Source organism: Oncorhynchus masou, chromosome 26 (genome assembly GCF_036934945.1).
Source record: "Oncorhynchus masou masou isolate Uvic2021 chromosome 26, UVic_Omas_1.1, whole genome shotgun sequence".
Classification (NCBI taxonomy): domain Eukaryota; kingdom Metazoa; phylum Chordata; class Actinopteri; order Salmoniformes; family Salmonidae; genus Oncorhynchus; species Oncorhynchus masou.
The window spans coordinates 3,704,802-3,725,877 of NC_088237.1; the positions used below are offsets into that span (position 1 = coordinate 3,704,802).

Below are 21,076 nucleotides of genomic sequence, written 5' to 3' on the forward strand. Positions count from 1 at the left end.
TCCTATTTTGGAGTGCAAAGCCCCTTGCCATTTCCCTCTGAGGCAGAGTGCTTCAAGCTGTTTCTGACAGAGGAGCTGGTGGGAGACATAGGGGAGGAGACCAAATCACTATACCTTGGAGCTACAAGAGAGGAGAGAGCCATAGGGAAGGTGGACCACCTGGAGTGAGTGAGTGAGTGAGTGAGTGATCTAACCTGACTGTGTGCTTGACTATAATTGCAAAATGGGGGCAGTGGATACAGCAGACATGATAAATAACTTTCTGGCATGCGCTCGGAAAACCAACAAGTGGTATAAGACATTTCTCCAACTGATTGACACTGCTTGTCTCAATGGCCAGTAGTTCACCGCCAGCTAACAAGTGCGATGATTACTGAACAAAGTCTTTTGTAATTGGACATACAATTCAAACACAAATCAAATACAGTTCCATTATCCACTACCTCATCCTCCCTACTCCCTCTCCGAACAGAATGCTGTTAGCATGCAAAAGATTTCCTACAGTTTTGGCATTTTAGAAAACTCACAAAATCTCTGACGAAGGCCGTGAGGCCGATACGTAAGATTATTAAAGATCAGTGATACTATCAAGAGCAGTGTGCGGTTTCCTTTTTCCTTCATCTTGTTCAATTGTTACCATGCACCTGCAAAAAGACGTGCTCAGACGTGCAAGTGCCTTTTGAATATTGAACTACATTTTCCGCATGCAAGACGTCCAGTTTCAGTTATTTTGCCAAGTTACATTTCCACATTTGGTTAAGTTACAGCTTTATTCTAAAATGTATTAAATGTCTTTTTTCCTCATTAATCTACACACAATACTCAATAATGACCAAATAAAAACAGGTCTTTAGAAATATTTGCAAATGTAATAAAAACGTAAATATCACATTTACAAAAGTATTCAGACCCTTTACTCAGTACTTTGTTGAAGCCCCTTTGGCAGCAATTACAGCCTCAAGTTTTCTTGGGTATGACACTACAGGCTTGGCACACCTTTATTTGGGAAGTTTCTCCCATTCTTCTCTGCAAGTCCTTTCAAGTTCTGTCAGGTTGGATGGGGAACGTCGCTGCACTGCTATTTTCAGGTCTCTCCAGAGATGTTCCATCAAGTTCAAGTCCGGGATCTGGCTGGGCCACTCAAGGACATTCAGAGACTTGTCCCGAAGCCAATCCTGTATTGTCTTGGCTGTGTGCTTAGGGTCGTTAACCTGTTGGAAGGTGAACCTTTGCCCCAGTCTGAGGTCCTGAGTGTTGTGGAGCTGGATTTCATCAAGGATCTCTTTGTACTTTGCTACATTGATCTATCCCTCCATCCTCACTAGTCTCCCAATCCCTGCCGCTGAAAAAACATCCCCACAGCATGATGCTGCCACCACCATGCTTCACTGTAGGGATGCTGCCCGGTTTTCTCCAGACACTTGGCATTCAGGCCAAAGAGTTCAATCTTGGTTTCATCAGACCAAAGAATGTTGTTTCTCATGGTCTGAGAGTCTTAATTGTCTTTTGGCAAACTCCAAGCGGACTGGCTTGCCTTTTACTGAGGAGTGGCTTCCGTCTGGTCACTCTACCCTAAAGGCCTGATTGGTGGAGTGCTGCAGAGATGGTTGTCCTTCTGGAAGTTTCTCACACCTCCACAGAGGAATTGTAGAGCTCTGTCAGAGTGACCATTTGGTTCTTGGTCAACTCCCTGACCAAGGCTCTTCTCCCCCGATTGCTCAGTTTGGCCAGGCGGCCAGCTCTAGGTCAGCTCTAGGAAGAGTCTTGGTGGTTCCAAACTTCTTCCACTGAAGAATTGATGGAGGCAACTGTGTTCTTGACAACCTTCAATGTTGTAGACATTTTTTGGTACCCTTCCCCAGATCTGTGCCTCGACACAATCCTGACCTCATGGCACCGTGGGGCCTTATATACAGGTGTGTTTTCCTTTTCAATTGAATTTACCACAGGTGGACTCCAATCAAATTGTAGAAACATCTCAATGAAAACTGGATGCACCTGAGCTCAATTTTGAGTCTCATAACTAAGGGTCTGAATATTATGTAAATAAGGTATTTATGTTTTTATATTTAATAATACATTTGCAAAAATTTCCAAAAAACTGTTTTTGTGGTGTATTGTGTGTACATTGCTGAGGATATTTGTTTTGTTTAATCCATTTTAGAATAAGGGTGTAATTGTAACAAAATGTGGAAAAGGTCAAGGGGTCTGAATACTTTCCGAAGGCACCGTACCTTGCGGAAATCCCTGGTACAGGGTAGATTCTCAGAAAATTTGGGAATCGTGCACAGAGCCAGACTACTTTGGTTCCACATTATTAGTGAGGAGATTCTGGGAGCCACAGATCATCTGACAAAAGAAGTAAGGAAGATCATTGAGTTTAATGTCTGTTTCCAAAAATTACTTGGCTTGGTGAAAGTTACAGAAGTCAATAGATACCTGTACATTTATGCTGTGAAAATATTTTCTATTCAGTCTCCTTCAGTTTGTCCAGATGGTCTTTGAATGGGGACATGTATCCCAGCTTTATTTTTTATTTGACCTTTATTTAACTAGGCAAGTCAGTTAAGAACAAATTCTTATTTTCAATGATGGCCTAGGAACAGTGGGTTAACTGCCTGTTCAGGGGCAGAACAACAGATTTGTACCTTGTCAGCTCGGGGGTTTGAACTTGCCACCTTCTGGTTACAAGTCCAACTCTCTAACCACTAGGCTACCCTGCCACTCCACCAGGGTACCAATGATGTTTAGAGAATCTGTGGGATGAATTAGGCAGTCATTTTATCATGTTGACAAGGTTTATTGATTTACATTGAAATTAGCAAAGCATTGCTGGCAGTCGCTGACTAGACTACTGTACGTTACCTGCAATTCTGTAAAAGTCATCCTTGATTATATGGACAGATTGATGGCCAGGGAATGCAACAAAGACATTCAAAAAATCTCTTCAGCGCGAGGGTGACTTCGTACGGCTCTACACACAATTGCCTTGCCAAATTGTTCAACATCGCCCACGAAGTACAGGAAACTTCCAGTTGTACAAAATCTAAGCAATACACAATGTTTGTGTAGCAGTCAAAACGATTTGCTTTATATGGGTTGAGTAAATGTACCAGGTATATGATTGATTGTGCGGAAAAACGATGACGTTCAAAAATAAATACTTCTTAATGATCTAAAGGATGTATTCGAGGTCCAATAATTTGAATGGACAGGCCATCGTGACAAACAAGGATCTGATTGGCGGAGAAGTCCACTAATTATTCACCAGGACAGGCTAAGATCAAGTTAACCTAGTTAGTGGCAGGTTTGCTTCAGAGCATTCATTACTATGGTTTCTAATCAGGCTCTCTTTAATCTCTCTTTCTGGAGCCAGAAATTCTGAGTTTGCACATGGTCTGGTTTGACAGATCTTGCTAAATCACAAATCCGGCACCAGGAATAACCCTCTGATCTTTGGTTGACGCGGGAAAAGGTGGAGAATAGCAAAAACTCTACCCACAATGGGATTACTTTAGACTTTTAGAAAGTGTTTTACTCATTTTTTTCAATCACTGGTGAGCTCACCCTTGATGTGATAAATTCTAAATAGTCATTTCTATTAGCTAATTCATATTATGGTTTCTATCAGCCGAGAGTTGGCTAGTGTTTGGCAAGTCACTGGAGTGACGAGCCTCCCTTGCTGTCTCTGCCTGGTCGGCTGCACTCTCGCCACTGGGATTATCTGCCTTTGACCGTATTATGGGGGTGAGTAACTGGCTTACTAATGCTCTTCCATGCCTCATTAGGAGGGTGTGTGATGTCGTGCCAGACTTTTTTCGCTGTACTCGACTTGAGTGGGTTGAGTCACTGATGCAATCTTCCTGTCCGGTTTTGCCCCCTCGGGCTAGTGCGGTGGATGAGATCTTCCTGGGCCATACTCAGCCTTGTCTCAGGGTAGTAAGTTGGTGTCCCCACAGTGTCCCCCGGATCCCCCTGTCTCAGCCTCCAGCATCTATGCTGCAATAGTCTATGTGCAAGGCAGTTTTTACTGTTTTTACAGTTTTTACTATTAAGATATCTTTACTTTTACTCAAGTATGATGATTGAGTACTTTTTACAACACTTGTGCCGGGGGCCAGGAGTCAGTCTGTCCTATCTGGTGAAATGATCCTGTCTCATCTGGTGTCCTGTATAAACTTCAGTATGCTCCCTCTCTTTCTCCCAACTCACTCTCTCTCTTGATCTCTCTCCCCTCCCGGAGGATCTGAGCCCTAGGATCATACCTCAAAGCTACCTCGCCTGATGACTCCTGGCTGTCCCCAGTCCACTTGGTCATGCTACTCATCCATTTTATGCTGTTTTGTCTGCGGCTATGGAACCCTGACATGTTCACTGGACGTGCTACCTTGTCCCGGACTTGCTGTTTTCGACTCTCCCTCTTTCTCTCTCTTACTCCCTCCTTTGCTTTCTCTACAGCCCCTGCAGTCTTGTAACTGACATTAACTCCTAAAGGTGCTGACCTGTTGCACCCTCTACAACCACTGATTATTATTTGACCCTGCTGGTTTATGAATGTTTGAACCGCTTGAAGAACAATCTGACCTTAATGACCATGTACTCTTATAATCTCCACCCGGCACAACCAGAAGAGGAATGGCCACCCCTCAGAACCTGTTTCCTCTCCAGATGCTTCTACATCTGCATTGCTTGCTGTTTGGGGTTTTAGGCTGGGTTCCTGTATAAGCACTTTGTGACATCTGCTGATGTGAAAGGGCTTTATAAATACATTTGATTGATTGAATAAAATGGTACATTTAATCTGAATTGTATTGGAATTTTACACTCAGCCACACTGTAAAAAAAATCTGAGGTGATTTGAAATTGTAAAAAAAAATTATATATATATTTTTTTTTACAATTTCAAATCACCCCAGATTTGTTTTACAGTGTGGCTGAGTGTAAATTCCAATACAAATCTGGGGTGATTTGAAATTGTATATATATATATATTTTTTTACAATTTCAAATCACCCCATGATTTTTTTACAGTGTGGCTGAGTGTAAAATTCCAATACAATTCAGATTAAATGTATACTTCTGTTTGAGTTTTATTCAGCTTGTTGTTGTGCCATGGGGTGTAATGGATCATGATGAACAATGGATCATGATGAACGAACATAAAAACCTACAGGAAAAATTACATTCAATGATGAGACGACCCATTCTCACATTTCCAACTTTTAATGTTAGAGACAAATACACTATCCTGCAATGTTTGCTGTAAAACCGCTAGTTACTGCTGGTGGATTGAACACTGCTCAACAATGCCTGACAAAATGGGTTAAACTGGCAAATGATCAGATGCATAAATCAATGTTAAACATTCAAATGCTGCAGAAGAAGAGATCAAATTCTGCACTGAACAGAACTCTTCAACACCAAAACATTATTTTCAACCATCTCCAGTAGTGCTCTCAGTCCCTGGCAAGGAGTTGCACAACACTTGATTAAGTGGTGTTTCAACACACCATTAAATGTTTCAAAACATCTCAGGAGGATGTGTTTAAATACTCCAGCAAAGTTAAGGTTTTGTCTCCTTTACATTGGTTGCAACTCAATTGCCACTAATTACTACCGAGGTTTATCCGGGCTTTGGTCAGGTAGCGGCTCCCATTACCTCACTGCTGAAGGGGGTACTGGTGCGACTGCAGTGGTAAGCTGGAGCAGACAGGGCTTTTGGTCACCTGAAGGCTTTGTTTACCTCGGCTCCTGTGTTGGCTCATCCGGATCCCTCCTCCACTAACCTGTCACCGTTTCAGTGTGTACTAGGTTATCAGCCGGTTCTGGCACCGTGGCATCAGAGCCAGATCGAGGCACCTGCGGTGGATGAGTGGTTTCGGGCGCTCGGAAGAAACCTGGGACGCTGCCCATGTACGCCCATTTACGGCAACAGGCCATCAGGCGACAGAAGGCGGCGCCGACCACCACCGCAGTGAGGCCCCGGTGTATGCACCGGGAGACCGGGTCTGGCTCTCGACCGAAACCTGCCCCTTCGCCTGCCCTGCCGGAAGCTGGGTCCGCGGTTTGTGGGGCCAGTTAAAGTCCTGAAGAAACTGAACAAGGTAGGTTACAGCACCCATTGATTATCTTATTAACACCTTGTTCCATGTGTCTCTCCTCAGGCCGGTGGTGGCTGGTCCGCTCCAGCAGTCTGAGGTGCGGGAGGTTCCTCCGCCACCTCTGGACATCGAGGGAACCACGGCTTATACTGTGCGAGCCATCATGGACTCTAGGCGTCAGGCGAGGGATCTTCAGTACCTCATGGAGTGGGAAGGGTACAGTCTGGAGGAGAGATGCTGGGTGCCAGTGGAGGACATACTGGACCCTTCCTTACTGCAGGAATTTCACCGTCTCCACCCAGATCTGCCTGCGCCTCGTCCTTCCGGGTCGTCCCGAGGCCGGTGTAAACGCGATGCTGGAGCCGCACGTCAAGGGGGGTGTACTGTCACGACTTCCGTCGAAGTTCCATTTGTTGTCTTGATTGTACACACCTGGATCCCATTACGTTATTATTATTTCCCTATTTAACCCTCTGGTTCTCATTTTTGTTTAGTGCATGATTGTTCCTGGTCTTGTGTTAGACTTTTCTTTTGTGTTAGGGTTTGTTGTCCCTGTGTGGATTTATTTGGCTGATATATTTTTCAGAGTAAAGTACATTATTTTACTCAGTTCTGTGTCCTGCGCCTGACTCCGTCCTCACCTCTGCACAACTGACACTTGACAGATTGTTCGGTCTATCTTTGACTGGCGTTAGCAAATGTAAAAGCTAGCTAATGTTAACAAATAGCCATCTATTTCACCCTTGTCTGCATAATTTTTGGAGGGGATATAGCTATCTCATTCTCTGTTTGTGTGTTGGTAGCACTGATGAATATGTACAGTTGAAGTCGGAAGTTTACATACACTTAGGTTGGAGTCATTACAACTTGTTTTCAACCACTCCACAAATGTCTTGTTAACAAACTATAGTTTTGGCAAGTCGGTTAGGACATCTACTTTGCGCATGACACAAGTCATTTTTCTAACAATTGTTTACAGACAGATTATTTCACTTATAATTCACTGTATCACAAATCCAGTTGGTCAGAAGTTTATACACACTAAGTTGACTGTGCATTTAAACAGTTTGGAAAATTCCATAAAATGACGTCATGGCTTTAGAAGCTTTTGATAGGCTAATTAACATAATTTGAGTCAATTGGAGGTGTATTGTGGATGTATTTCAAGGCCTACCTTAAAACTCAGTGCCTCTTTGCTTGACATCATGGGAAAATCCAAAGAAATCAGCCAAGACCTTGTAGACCTGCACAAGTCTGGTTCATCCTTGGGAGAAATTTCAAAATGCCTGAAGGTACCACCTTCATCTGTACAAACAATAGTATGCAAGTAGAATCAACATGGTCGTCATACCGCTCAGAAAGGAGATGTGTTCTGTCTCCTAGAGATGAACCTACTTTGGCGCGAAAACTGAAAATCAATCCCAGAACAACAGCAAAGGACCTTGTGAAGTTGCTGGAGGAAACAGGTACAGTATTATCTATATCCACAGTAAAACAAGTCCTATGTCGACATAACCTGAAAGGCCGCTCAGCAAGGAAGAAGCCACTGCTTCAAAACTGCCATAAAATGCCAGACTACGGTTTTCAACTGCACACGGGGACAAAGATCGTACATTCTGGAGAAATGTCCTCTGGTCTGATGAAACAAAAATAGAACTGTTTGGACATAATGACCATCGTTATGTTTGGAGGAAAAAGGGGGAGGCTTGCAAGCTGAAGAACACCATCCCAACCGTGAAGCACGGGGATGGCAGCATCATATTGTGGGGGTGCTTTGCTGCAGGAGGGACTTCACAAAATAGATGGCTACATGAGGTAGGAAAATGATGTGGATTTATTGAAGCAACATTTCAAGACATCAGTCAGAAAGTTAAAGCTTGGTCGCAAATGGGTCTTCCAAAACCCCAAGCATACTTCCAAAGTTGTGGCAAAATGGCTTAAGGGCAACAAAGTCAAGGTATTGGAGTGGCCATCACAAAGCCCTGACCTCAATCCTATAGAAAATGTGTGGGCTGAATTGAAACATCCTGTGCTAGCAAGGAGGCCTACAAACCTGACTCAGTTACACAAGCTCTGTCAGGAGGCCAAAATTCACCCAACTTATTGTGGAAAGCTTGTGGAAGGCTACCCGAAACGTTTGACCTAAGTTAAACAATTTCAAGGCAATGCTACCAAATACTAATTGAGTGTATGGAAGCTTCTGACCCACTGACATTTTACATTTTTGAAATAAGGTGGTGATCCTAACTGACCTAAGACAGGGAATTTTTACGAGGATTAAATGTAAGAAATTGTGAAAAAAAAGTTTAGATGTAGATGTATTTGGCGAAGGTGTATGTAAACTTCCGACTTCAACTGTATAAATTGTCTAGGGTTGAGTTTTTATTACCTTTATTTAACTAGGCAAGTCAGTTAAGAACAAAATTGTTTTTTCAATGACAGCGGGTTAACTGCCTGTTCAGGGGCACAAAAACAGATTTGTATCTGTCAGCTCAGGGATTTGAACTTGCAACCTTTCAATTACTAGTCCAACGCTCTAACCACTAGGCTACCCTGCCGCCTCAGCTGACTATCAATCTTGCTGCCAAAATAGTGATGCTAGTTAGCTAACAGCAAGCTAAAAATATTGAAATACCCATGTTATGTATGCTTGGCTAGCCAGTCTAATAGAGATCAACATCTTGATTGTAAAAGCTCTTCTCTTTTTAGTTGTTGGTGTGGCTAGCTACTAAATAGCAAGCTACAATGTTACAACCAGACACCTAAATCTTAGTTTACCAGCAAATGTTAGGACATGGCGGAGTTGGCTAGCTAGTTAGACTTGCGCCTACTAACTTGTTATGAGCCACCGTACTTCTACATCTGTATTGCTTGCTGTTTGTGGTTTTAGGCTGAGTTTCTGTATTGTACTTAGTGACATCGGCAGATGTAAAAATTGCTATATAAATACATTTAATTGAAATGTTATTGATTGCATCTGGTCAGTTCTTTCAGTTTTGCCCTAAGGATTGTTGTGAGTGTCCATCTCTTTTTCAAAACAGCCCGCCTTGGGGGAGGGACGTGGGCTACAGCACGATGCACCGCCCAATGCAAGTTGTAGTCATTTTTTTATTTGCTTGTATATTTAGCAATGAATGCACCAGTAGGAACATCGCTAAAAGACATCCAATTGCTCTATCGAACAAGGACAACCATATCTACAGTCGTGGCCAAAAGTTTGAGAATGACACAAATATTAATTTTCAGAAAGTCTGCTGCCTCAGTTTGATAGATGGCAATTTGCATATACTCCAGAATGTTATGAAGAGTGATCAGATTGCAAAGTCCCTCTTTGCCATGCAAATTAACTTCATCCCCCCAAAACATTTCCACTGCATTTCAGCCCTGCCACAAAAGGACCAGCTGACACCATCGCAGGGATTCTCTCGTTAACACAGGTGTGAGTGTTGACGAGGACAAGGCTGGAGATCACTCTGTCATACTGATTGAGTTCAAATAACAGACTGGAATCTTCAAAGGGAGGGTGGTGCTTGGATCATTGTTCTTCCTCTGTCAATCATGGTTACCTGCAAGGGAACACGTGTCGTCATTATTGCTTTGCACAAAAAGGGCTTCACAGGCAAGGATATTGCTGCCAGTAAGATTGCACCTAAATCAACCATTAATCGGATCATCAAGAGCTTCAAGGAGAGCGGTTCAATTGTTGTGAAACAGGCTTCAGGGCACCCAAGTCTCCTAAAGGTGATTCGGCTGCGGGATCGGGGCACCACCAGTACAGTGCTTGCTCAGGAATGGCAGCAGGCAGGTGTGAGTGCATCTGCACGCACAGTGAGGCAAAGACTTTTGGAGGATGGCCTGGTGTCAAGAAGGGCAGCAAAGAAGCCACTTCTCTCCAGGAAAAACATCAGGGACAGACTGATATTCTGCAAAAGGTACAGGGATTGGACTGCTGAGGACTGGGGTAAAGTCCTTTTCTCTGATGAATCACCTTTCCGATTGTTTGGGGCATCCAGAAAAAGCTTGTCCGAGAAGACAAGGTGAACGCTATCAGTCCTGTGTCATGCCAACAGTAAAGCATCCTGAGGCCATTCATGTGTGGAGTTGCTTCTCAGCCAAGGGAGTAGGCTCACTCACAATTTTGCCTATGAACAAAGCCATGAATAAAGAATGGTACCAACACATCCTTCGAGAGCAACTTCTCCCCACCACCCAGGAACAGTTTGGTGACAAACAATGCCTTTTCCAGCATGATGGAGCACCTTGACATAAGGCAAAAGTGATAACTAAGTGTTTCAGGGAACAAAACATTGATATTTTGGGGCCATGGACAGGGAACTCCCCGGACCTTAATCCCATTGAGAACTTGTGGTCAATCCTCAAGAGGCGGGTGGACAAACAAAAACCCACAAATTCTGACAAACTCCAAGCATTGATTATGCAAGAATGGGCTGCCATCAGTCAGGATGTGGCCCAGAAGTTAATTGACAGCAGCCAGGGCGGATTGCAAAGGTCTTGAAAAAGAAGGGTCAACACTGCAAATATTGACTCTTGCATCAACTTCATGTAATTGTCAATAAAAGCCTTTGACACAAATGAAATGCTTGTAATTATACTTCAATATTCCATAGTAACATCTGACAAAAATATCTAAAGACACTGAAGCAGCAAACTATGTGGAAATTAATATTTGTGTCATTCTCAAAACCTTTGGCCACGACTGTACACACACAAAAACATATAGTTTGATCAGTATAACATAGAGCCTTCACGAAATGCCACAAAGCAGGACTACATGTATTTTTAGATCCCCCCCCCAGCTCCCCGCATCAATCACCGAAAGCCATCATAGGGTGTATCATTCATTGCGCTAAGACCTGACCTGCCTTCCTCTTGGGTGAAACGCATCACACTCTCCTATAAATGCCTCAGACATGATGAAAATAAGCCCCTTTAAGACTGCTTCACTGGTGCCCTTATGTTGGCAAAGTGAGTGAGTGAACTCGATGCACTGCCAGTTCACCATTTGTGCCTACAGTTTGCCCAGGTACCCTTCTTATCCAACCCTGCCTTTATGCATAAGGTCAGCGGCAATACAATTGCTCACCTTGGAGATTGTGACTTTTGTGAGATATTGAAACAAATTCTTGAAAAATAACTTAAGATTACTTGCGTTACCCATGTTCTCTGATATTATGAGTGGGATATCTCACCACATTTCCCTACTTGCAAGAGTGTGAGGAAGTTCGGTATGCTCGAGAATGATCAGAGATTAAGCAAATGGCTCTTTAGTATGAGGGGAGGTAGTCACTCGACCTGTCTGTCTCCTACAGACGTGTGATTGGTTCTTCGAGCTGCTTCGAGATTCTGATAAATCCAACTGTGAGATAGTAACCTTTAAGTAATAAAGGTTTTAGTAATTAACACACACTTTTTAACTGAATTCTCTGAATTCTCTGAATTCTCTGTCGTTGAAAATGTCTGGCACATAGTTTGTTCTATTTGTTCTATTCATGCTTCAAGGGTGGACTGTCAGCAGAGGAGGCGGGTGAGGGGAGGCTGGCTCATAATAATGGCTTGAATAGAGTTGATAGAATTGTATCAAACACATGGAAACCATTCCGTTTATTCCATTCCAGCCATTACTGTCAGCACATCCTCAGATTTGAAGTGCCACCAGCCAGCACTGACTGTCAGGTAGGATCATCAGAATACTATTTTCCCTGCTATCTGTTGCCCATGAACTGAGCAACCAGGCTCTGTCTCTGCTGGTTGTCCTGCTCCTGTGTTCCACCCTGTAGGTGACTCATGCTGGGCAGGGCCACCGGCTGGGGTGGTACCCAGGTCTGGTAGTAGGGACAAACCTTCAGGTGCTCCGACATGGACGGCACGTTGTCTATAAAATGCCACAAATCTACTGTAGAGAACAGATGACTGAACTCCCACACCTGGGGAGCGATACAAGATGAGAGGAGAGGAAAGAAAAGAGAGGAGAGGGTAGGCAGGGAGAGAGAGGAGAACATGGGAAATGTGACAAGTCACAGTAACTTACTCGACAGACTGCTGTCATTGTAAACTCCAGTGCTCTTACCGTTTTGGCCTTCCATTTGGCCACACCAGACTTGTAGGTCTTCTTTTCCCAGAGGAGGGACACCATCCCCCTGTCCTGCAGCAGAGAGGAACATACCTCTCTCATGAGGCGGGACACAAGAGCCAGTTGGGACAGGGACAGGCTGTCCAGGAAGCTGGCCATGTGGCACAGCACCTCGGATGGCAAAGCACTCAGTGAATCACAGTCCCCTTCTCCCCTCGACCGCCTCCTCCTGGGGGTTCCGACAGGTTCTGGACCAGACTGCGACTTGGAGGATTTAAGGGGCTCTGTTCCCTCCCCTTGAGAAGCTGGGACGGTGGGTCGGAGGTTGAAGATGCTCAGTTCCTGGCTGTAGGTAAAGTGTCAGAGGTCAGGATTAGGGTATGGTAATGAAAACATTCAGATGTACTGAAGGACGGTGAATACAAATACTGAAATATATACAAACACTGGTTCTTCCACAATCAGTGCATGAGTTGTGAGTAGCTAGTTGAATGGTTCTTACTTGTAGGTGACCGTGGCAGGTTGTTTGAAAGGCTCTAACCTTCTCTGGCTGTAGGTGCAGCCCAGGTAGGCCAGGGGACACCTCTGCTCAAACCAGCCACTAGCACACGTCTGAATGTCTGTGTGCACGTTCCTGAATAATGATAACAATGTTTCATTTTAGATGTGTGGAAAACATTACAATGGAGGCTATACAGCCATACCAGGGCAACTACTCAAGGCGACATGACATCACAGGGGCCCAGGTACCTGAAGTGTTTGGGGAACTCTTTGCATTGGAAGTGTTTGGGGTACCTGAAGTTTTTGGGATACCTGAAGTGTTTGGGAAATTCCCTTCGTTGGAAGGAGTGTCCACAGAGGAAGGTGAAGGCAGAGCTAGCCTTGTTGTGTCGGCTGGAGGTGCTGTCTGCATGCAGCTGGAGGCGGAGCTTCAGAGGCCTGTCCCTTGTCAAGTCTGCTAACGTCGTGTCTCGTCTGAACGGTGCCGTCTTGAAGGAGTGGGTCTGCATCCCCATGTCCACATAAAGCCCGTCCTGTCCACGCTCCTCACTGATCTTAGAACCAGGAAGACAGAGAGAAAGACATCTCAGCTCACTCAAGAACAGCTCTAAGAACCTTATCCGGGCAGAGATAGAGAGAAATCTCCACCAATTGTTTATTAGGGGATACTCGCAACTGAGGATGGAACCCGGGACATTGGCTTGTCAACCCAACACCTTAGCTGTTACACCAACAGATCCAAACCACTTGATAAAATAGCCAAGTGTTGGGTTAACATCGCTATAATATCTTTATGTGTTGTGGATGTACGTATTGTATTTCTGTTCTGATAGCTGTGAAACGTATGCTCTATTTTTGTTCAGCATTTTATTGCACCTAGCACTGGCACTTATTTTAACCTGCTGAGCTCTTCTGATAGGCATAACTTACCTGATGCCCCATGACCTCTCTCTCTGCGTATCCCAGTAGTGTGCTGTCAGCCTCGTCCGTCCACCAGGACTCCTTTAATGCCCCCAGGTCAGATGTATCCACACAGGCCCAGGTACTCTCAGCACGGGCTGATGCGTCATAGTAGTGGACACTACGCTGCTTCTCACGGTAGCTGACAGGAACCTGCAGGGGAACAATGATTGATAACACATACAGTAACGCCATTATTTTACAGAGATTTGTGTATGTAAGTGTTTGTATCTGTGTACGTGAACATGCATATGCCTTAGAGAGAAAAAATCAACAGAACTACCTTGAAGGAGTACAGTGTCTGAACAGGGATGGGCTCTATGTTTCCGTAGACAAAGTCTTTTTCCCGTGGCGTGCAGGCATCCATCTGGCCAAAGGTGAGCAGCATGCGTCCGTGGTGCACCAGGTACATGTTGAATTCCTGGGGGGTGACCTCCTTGGCCATGCGCTGCAGGACCCCGTCCTGCCACGGGGCCATACCTGTAATCCCTGTGGCATTACGGTTGGCCTCGGTCCCCCTTGGTCCCTCTGGAGCTCCTGGAGCTTGCAGAGCGCCCATCAACTCTTCTGCATCTCTTTTCTCCTTCTTCTCTCTGCACGACTGCTCCTCCAACTCCATCCAATGGTTCCACTCCTTCCCTTCTCTGCCCCGGCTGTTTTTGGTGTCCACATTACAGCCTCCTTTATCCATATTGAACATCCTCTCATACCTGTTGTATCTGTCAGAGCTGATGTCTCCCCCTGGTTCCTCAACACCCACATCTCCCTCCTCCTTCTCCAAAGAAAAGTCTGAAAGGTCTGTCACGGCTGTTTCTGGAACGCCTGGCATGGATAGAGAGGGTAATAATGAGGAAAAACAAGTTATTGTAATTTATAACAAAGTTCAAATAAAGTAAAAATAACATTTTGGATTTGTCCAGAAAATCCAGTTACCAGATAGGATATGATATGGCCTATCTTCACTCCACCCATCATCAGCAGCCGTACAGAGGGTAGAGGCCCCATTACATAGACGCACTGTGGCCCAGTCTTCTGTCTTCTCCTTTTTCTTATCTTCTTTCTTCTCCTCTTCCTCTCCCTCCACCTTCACTATCATCTCTGGGTAGAGAGTCTTCATCTTCATACGGGCATACAGGTGTCTCTGATCATCCAGGGCCATGGCCAGGTCCAACTGTTCTCCTGCCTTCTGCTCCTTCAGCAGGTTCTCATGCAGGTGTGTGTGTGTGCGTGGATGTCGGGGTGTGTGTTTGCGTAGGCTTCATCGGCTGGCCAGCGGATCCACTCCATTGAGCAGCACACCACACTGGCGGGACAGACCTGCAGGTGGCCCGCCTGCCAGGAACGGGGCATGATGATTGGACAGCCGAAGGCAGCGTTGAGGCATGGCACCTTCTCATTGGGGCAGAGGAGCGCATGCTCCTCCTCTTTGCACATGTGGAACAGGGCTCCACACAAAAGGCGGCAGGGGATGAGCACACAAGACACCGAGATCTCCACGGGGCCTTACACCGCCGGCTGTAGCAGCTGTCACAGTGGCGATGACCGGCAGGACGGGGGACGAGAAAAAGGGAATGACGTCTCTGATGGAAGAGGGATGGACAGAGAGAGAATGATAGAAAGTGTGAGAGGAAGAGAACACAGTCAAAACTACTTCACCTCTCACATATTAATGTCATGGGATGGCATAGTCTCCACTTGTACACTAAACATGAATTGTAAACAAGCATCTTAAGTCTTGTGGGCAAGACATGGTTAACTATTTTTTTACAGGGAAACAGCATCAACCCTTTCACAGAAGCTCTATCGTACACATTCCCCATAAAAACATAATGACTAAATCAATTCAATGAAAACATTGAGAAATGCTGTTCAATTTGGTTGTATTGTGGTTTTTACTTTAACATGCCATAAAGTGAGCTTCAATTTAAATAAAATGAAACATACCATGTTCTTATTCTTCAGTACAACATTGTTCAACTGAAATCCCTTGAAACAGAAAGACATGTTGAATGCAACCTTTACTTTATACTTAACCTTATATTATAATGTAAACCTAAAAAGTTTAAAGCTTTCAAACCATACAAACAATTGTTACACAACTGTCTTATAGTCCATAGTCTCAACATTACCTGAAGTAAACCATTTCCCTTGTGCCGCTACAGTACTACTGCATGGTATCTGTCCCTTCTGAAGATCATGTGTTAGTGCTATAAATAGGCCAACATGCTGACTGAGAAATGCTACACAGCCTGTTCAAAAACATGCTCTGGTTACCAGACAAGGGCTGACCCTGGGTCAGTTGAGAACTCAGTTATTCAACCAACCAGTGTGACTGAGTGATAGGGAGAAACTTGTGAGGAACCATAGCAATAGAGTTCCCTACTTGGAGATAACCTGTTTATGCATGGACATTGCCATTGAGGATTTCCACCATTTTAAAGTAGTCAACTGGGTGGGGAATGAGGCTTAAGGAAGGATCGCAGGTTACGTATGCAACCATGGTTATGTGAGCTATTTGGATCACTCCAATATATTGGTATCAGTCTGTGGCGGAGGGATACATCCGAGGTGAGGATTTACAGATTTACTCCCGTGTACACCTGTGTCACAGCTTGGGTCCGCCCCTATATAAAGATCCTATGGTCGCGACACACGTTCTCTACATCATTTTTTTAGGTGCCTCTAGAACCGTAGAGGATTGGAGTGATCCATATACAGTGGGGAGAACAAGTATTTGATACACTGCCGATTTTGCAGGTTTTCCTACTTACAAAGCATGGAGAGGTCTGTAATTTTTAACATAGGTACACTTTAACTGTGAGAGACGGAATCTAAAACAAAAATCCAGAAAATCACATTGTATGATTTTTAAGTAATTAATCTGCTGGGGCCGTTCCTCTGGTGCCCGAGCGCCTGGGTCCCCCAGGCACGTCCCTATGGCGGTGACAGTTGACAGGTTGTTATTCCACCGCACGCTGTGCCACTCCCCCACTGTCTTTCCTCAGCGTGAGGTGATGAGGGTGGCGACAGTCTGCCTGTCTTGGACCCGGGGCCTGAGGAGGAGGCATGAACCGTCTCAGGGTCTCCCGGTCCCTAAGAACCTTATCAATCTGCTCCAGAATGTCATTAACCAAAGGTGCAAAAGGTCAGCCATGGGGTGATGGGGAGAGTGGCAAATGTGCTCTGGAGAGCAGCTGGCAGATGGGATTGGGCCAGCCCGAGATGGCGCAGGAGGTAACCACCTGCGCCGTGGCCCGTCCATTGGAGTGGGCCACATCCCTCTGGAGCAGGAAAAGCAGGCGAGACACCCCGTCGTTTCCCAGAAGAGCTCCTCTGTACCCCCTGCACCCGGGGCAACAGAGTCTACACGTAGGCCTGCAGCAGCATGGCCGCATTGGTAAGGCGGCCGAGAGGACCATGGCAGCTATCATGGTGTCCATGGTCGGGTACTCCCAGAGGCTGAGTGACTCTGCGCCCGCCACATTACTCCATGGTCCAGTCTGTGAGTCTGAAGCAACCCCTGGCAGAGGCTCAGCTCTCCTGCAAGGCCTGGCAGAATTCAGCAGAGAAGAGTCATCGCTGTCCACCAGTTTGATGTCCCGTGTAGTGGCTACCCGAGTGAGTAGGCCCCTCATAGCCTATCGAGCTGCTGGGGGCTGATGAAGCCACCCCTCTGGCTTCTGATGGCCTGGTAGCTCCGCTCATGGTGGTGAACAGTGCCAGCATTGTCCATCAGGAACAGCCTATCACTGCCCAACAGGTAAGAGCTGTCGTCGCCATCGAAGCTATCAACCTCCTGACGCAGTGCATGCGCCTTGCATTCAAGGTGGTCCCAGCAGTCCGACTCCTGCCCTCGTCCAGGACTGGCAGCAGATGGGCTCTGCCTGCGGTGACTCCGGCCACACTTCCTGGGAGGGGTACTGGGCCCAGTAGAGGGACTAACAGCCTGTGCCTGGCCGACCCACTCTCACATGGCCTCCAATCTCGCCCGTTGCAGAAAAAAGGCATCCACAGTAAGGCGCTCCACCGCCCTCTCTGCATGGCTCAAACCCAGGCAGTGCATACATGAGGTATGCGGATCTCCAAGGGGATGTCACCATCACACCTGTCACAAAGGGAAGCCATAAACTCAGCCCAGCCAGCAAGGCCACTTAGCTGGGGGCAATGCCCTGGGAAAGCTTATGTCGTGACCTACTTGGAGGAATAGGAACTCGGTGATGGATAACTTACCCAATAATTCTGAAAAACAGGCAGACAAAAAACAGCAAACAGGTCATGGATTTGTTATGGATTTGATTCATGTGAATTTCTTTAACATGACAGCATGTTAAGCAATTCACAACACACACAGAACAAGCCAGTCGGCAAAGTTGTGTAAGGTAAATACAGTGTGGCAGCAAGAGCCACCAATATATTAAAGGATGCACACGGAGTCATAGTGTAACGCTAACGAAACACAAGCAAGACAAACCACAGGCGGAAGATACAGATGAACCGCACGCAGCGAGTGGAACACTCAGGAAGAGGGGCTGGCCATGTGGTCCAGCTGCTCCAGGCTGCAAACAGCCAGTGAGTATACCTCCAGTGAGTATACTTAGACTTAAGTATACTCACTGGAGTACATGTGAGTAACACTCCTCCATATACAACACAGTATCCTCTAGTGGCTGTTTACAAAAAAATGTGTGCAAAAGTAAAGCTATGATTGATCCAGTTGGATACCAACTCTTACCTCCCATTCTCAGACATATCCTCTGAGAAGCGGAGGCTGGTCGGAGGAGCTATAGGAGGATGGGCTCATTGTAATGGCTGGAATGGAATAAATAAATAAAGGGTATCAAACACATCAAACATATGGAAGCCACATGTTTGACTCCGTTCAATATATTGCCATTACAATGAGCCCATCCTCCTAGCTCCTCCCACCAGCCGCCACTGCCTCCGAGTATAGTCTAGCCCTACCCATCAGACAAGTCTTGATGGCCCCTTGTAGAGCTGAAAGCAACTAGATGGGTGTAAGCAATATGTCAGACAACTCTGCCCAACCCACAAAGGCTTGCCTGCCTTCCACCATGACAGTTTTCGCCTAATCATTACAGACACAATGAACTAATTGACAACATGACATCCATGTTGGATCTATAATCTATAATGCCATAATTAAAACACCAATGAAATCTCTGCAGTGTTTTGTGCTTTCCTTCTGTCTGTCTCACTGTGTAACCTGACTCCACTGCTCCAGATAGAGACCCCCTTCACCCTGCAGACCAGAATGCAACCTAGCTATATTTATCACTTCCCTGGTAAATGTCGTAACAAAATTCAGGACTGTAACCCATGCAAGGCTGACAGACTGACTAACCAACTGTCTGTTTGACTGACTTTGTGACTGACTAGGTGACTAACTGCAACTCAGCCTCAGAGGAGACAGAGAGACAAGAGGTAAGACTATTTAGCATTGATATCATGGTAAGACAACACTGTCAGATTAGTAAGTACACTGTTCTGAACTCCTGGTTCTGGAGGGTTGCAGTCAATTGCATTTCAAATCAGCCAATTTAGCAAGTAAACGGAAGTTCCAATTCATTTTTTTCATCTGAGAAAAGCACTGAAACACAATGGAATTGGAATTTAAGTTTACTTCCTGAAGTGACTGAATCTAAATGGAATTGATCCCAACCCCATTGTCTTAAATTCAGATGGTGTTCACTCCTATGCCACGTTCATCACTCGGTTCGACACACTATCTGACGCAAGACAATGCCCCAACCCTGGTTGCAGCATGTCCAGGGTTCTGTCCTAGCCTAGCACTAACACACCAGATTAAGCTAAGCAAGGTCTTGATGATTAGTTGATTATTTGAATCAGGTGTGTAGTGTTGGTTTGGGACAAAACCTGCACACACCACGGCTCTCCAGGACCAGGGTTAATTTACTCTAGGTTGTGTATTAGAGGTGTTTATTAGAACCATTCAGTGTAGTCATAGGATTGTCAGGGCTCCTAGCCAGAGTGTATTTTCCAGGATATTCACATGAAATTAATTTGAACTCAAAATTAACTCAAATCAATAGCTATTGAAACCAAATAAAGACAATCATAAAAGAGGAAGTTACTCTCTTACCTTTCTCCCTCTCTCTCTATCTCTCATTCCCTCCCTCTCTCCCTGTGTCTCACCCTCCCCAAAGGTTCTTCCTTCCCACCCCGCCGTCACGCGACTGTGACAGCTGTTTCAGCTGGCCCTGAAAGGCCCTGTGGATATCTCTGTGTCCTGTGTGCTCATCCCCTGACACCTGCTGTGTGGTGCCCTCTTCCACCTGTGCAAAGAGGAGGAGCATGCGCTGCTCTTCCCCAATGAAAAGGTGCCATGCCTCAATGCCGGCTTCGGCTGTTCAATCAGTATGCCCTGTGCCTGGCTGGCGGTCTACCTGCAGGTCTGTCCCGCCAGCGTGGGTGTACTGCTCCATGGAGTGGAAGTCACACCCGGCGCCAGGATAAAGTGACTAAGGGGGCAGTGAAATTGGCAATGGGTCAACATTTTGGGGGGTTCTTGCATTGGAATGATATTGAATTCTGCTTACATCACCTATACCACAAACACAATGTTAAAATGCAGTGACTCAGAGATCTTTGAGTACTTTTGAAGTGACCTGTAGGTTGACGTGAAATATGTATCTCCACTCTGCTGTAAGAGCACAATGGACAGCGCCTTTCACACTAAAGCAAGGCTGTTTTGCTAATAAATATGGGCTACAAGATAGATAAGGTAATTAATCTGTTACAAACAGCCTATTTGAATGCAGTCTTACCAAAATACTACAAACTAAATGTAGTAGCCTAGTTATTCAGTAGTAGCCTAGCCTGCCTGCCATCCTGTACCTGCCTGATTCTGATCACAAACCTCTGCCTGTCCTCGACCTGCCCTTTGCCTGCACTGTGTTTATAATAAATTATCTGAAAACTGTACTATCCTCCTCCTGGACCTCGACTCCCTTATAGTCTTGACTATAAGGGAAAGGGAGTCTGTTCCTTGTCGCCAACGCTTGCCCTCGATTTCCACCTCATCTTGGAGGAATCCCGGAGTTCTCTTGGAGGTCCAAAGGGCTGTCAAGTCGTCTCCTCCACAGTCCATGGAACTGGGCAGGGCTAGATTTTCTCCTGCTGAGCGGTTACGCAGACTTAACACCTAGAGCTGTCTGCATTGTGGAGCTACAGGACATTTTGTTATCTACCTGCCCATTAAATAACCAGGCTCATCAAGTAGGTACTAGTGCGCTGATGAACCGTACGGGGAATTCTCCATTCTCCATTCTTCCATTTCTCATACCCCTTTCCATGCTGCACTGTTGTGGGGTGACCGTTCCAAATCTCTCCAGGTGCTCATAGACTCTGTTGTACGACAACGTTTTAGGTGGGCCCACCTTGG

At 45.6% G+C, this 21,076-nt stretch overlaps 1 pseudogene; it reads right to left on the bottom strand.

Annotated features, from left to right (window-relative positions):
- Window positions 1-11,824: 11,824 nt before the first annotated feature.
- LOC135514589 (F-box only protein 40-like) lies at window positions 11,825-17,288 on the bottom strand (annotated as a pseudogene).
- Window positions 17,289-21,076: the final 3,788 nt, after the last annotated feature.